Raw genomic sequence first — 2,075 nt, 5'->3', positions numbered from 1 at the left:
CTTTGGGAGCCTTAGTGCAAAGGACGATCTGGTGATCTGGTACTTGGTGGGCACAGGTGTTTCCATCCCACCAATCTGATGACCAAGCTGAAGCATGAGGAAATGTTTCCCATTCCTGAGGAAAAATTGACCAATGGGTGGCCAAAGAACAGAGTTCAGTTGTGACCCCTTCAGAGCCTTGGTTTCTTGAACTGTGAAAATACTGAGTTGGACTGAAGGAGTTCTTCAGCTTTTTTTAAAAAAAAATAAACTTTGTATTTTGACATAATTGTGGTCACATACAGTTGCAAGAAATAATACAGAAAGATCCCTTGTACCTTTTATCTAATTTCCTCAAATAATAAAATCTATTGAACAATAGTAGAATAACACAACCAGGATATTCCATTAATATAGTCAGGATGTGGAATATTTCCATCACCGCAGTCTCTCTTGTTGCCCTGTTATAGACACACAAACATCTTCCTCCATCAGGCTTGACTCCTAGAAACCACTCATCTGTTCTCTGTTTCTATAATTTTGTCATTTCAAGAATGTTATATAAGTGGAATTATATAATATATAACCTTTTAAGTGGGCTTTTCCACTTAGCATAATTGTCTGGAGATTCATCCAGACTGTAGCATGTTTTGACATTTTTTTAAAAAAATATTGTTTCTGAGCAATATTCCACGGTACGAATATACCACAATTAACCATTCACCCACTGAAGGATATCTGGATTGTTTCTAGCGTTGGGCTATTATGAATAAAGCTGCTTTAAACATTCATGTACAGTTTTTGTGTTGATGTAAGTCTTCATTTCTCTGGGATAAATGCCCATGAGGATAATTGTTGGGTCATATGGTAGTTGCAGGTTTTTATTGTTTTAAGAAACTGCCAAAATTATCCACAGTGGCTGGAACACTTTACATTCACACCAGCAATTCTTCACATTTTTACCAGCATTTGGTGTTGTCACTAATTTTTTATTTTAGCTATTCTGATAGGTATGTAGTGATATCTCATTGTAGTTTTATTTGTATTCCCTAATGGCTAACAATGTTGAACATCTTTTCATGTGCTTATTTTCCATCTGTCTATCCTCTTCAGTGAAATGTCTCTTCATGTATCTTTCCAATTTTCTAATTGATTATTTGTTCTTTTAACGTTGAGTTTTGAGTATTCTTCTAGATACTAGTCCTTTGTCAGATACGTGGTTTGCAAATATGTTCTCCCACTCGTAGCTTACATCTTCATCTTAATTGGATATTTTATGGAACAAGTTTTTAATTTTGATAAAGTTTAACTTACTCATTTTTCTTTCTATGGATCGTGCTTTCCGTGTCATATCTAAGAACTTTGTCTAGCTCTATCTACCTTATGAAGATTTTCTCTTATTTTTTTCCTAAAAGTTTTATAGTTTTTTTTGTTTTTGTTTTTTTTTTTTTTTTTTTTGCGGTATGTGGGCCTCTCACTGATGTGGCCTTTCCTGTTGCGGAGCACAGGCTCCGGACACGCAGGCTCAGTGGCCATGGCTCACGGGCCTAGCCACTCCGCGGCACGTGGGATCTTCCCGGACTGGGGCACGAACCCGTGTCCCCTGCATCAGCAGGTGGACTCTCAACCACTGCGCCACCAGGGAAGCCCTAAAAGTTTTATAGTTTTATTCATTTTTTGTTTTTGGTGTCATATCCAAAAAAATCCTTGCCAAGACTAATGTCAAGGAATTTTTTCCCTATATACAGGTTTACAGTTTTGGGTCTTACATTTAAGTCATTAATCCATTTCAGGTTAATTTTTTGAGTGGTGTAAGATAGGGTACAATTTAATTATTCTGCATGTGATTATCCACTTTTCCCAGAACCATTTATTGAAGAGACTATTCTTTCCCATTGAGTATTCTGGACTCCCTTGTCAAATATTAGTTGATTGTATACGTGAAGGTTATTTCTGAGCTCTTGAATCTGTTCTGTTGGTGATGTGTCTATTTTTATGCCAGTACCATGCTGTTTTCATTACTATAGCCTTGTAGTATAGTTTGAAATCAGGATGGATGATGCCTCTGGCTTTGCTCTTCTTTATCAGGATTGCTT

The sequence above is a fragment of the Mesoplodon mirus genome (assembly GCF_964341445.2).
Source record: "Mesoplodon mirus genome assembly, chromosome: 1".
NCBI lineage: Eukaryota > Metazoa > Chordata > Mammalia > Artiodactyla > Ziphiidae > Mesoplodon > Mesoplodon mirus.
This window is presented reverse-complemented; position numbering follows the sequence as displayed.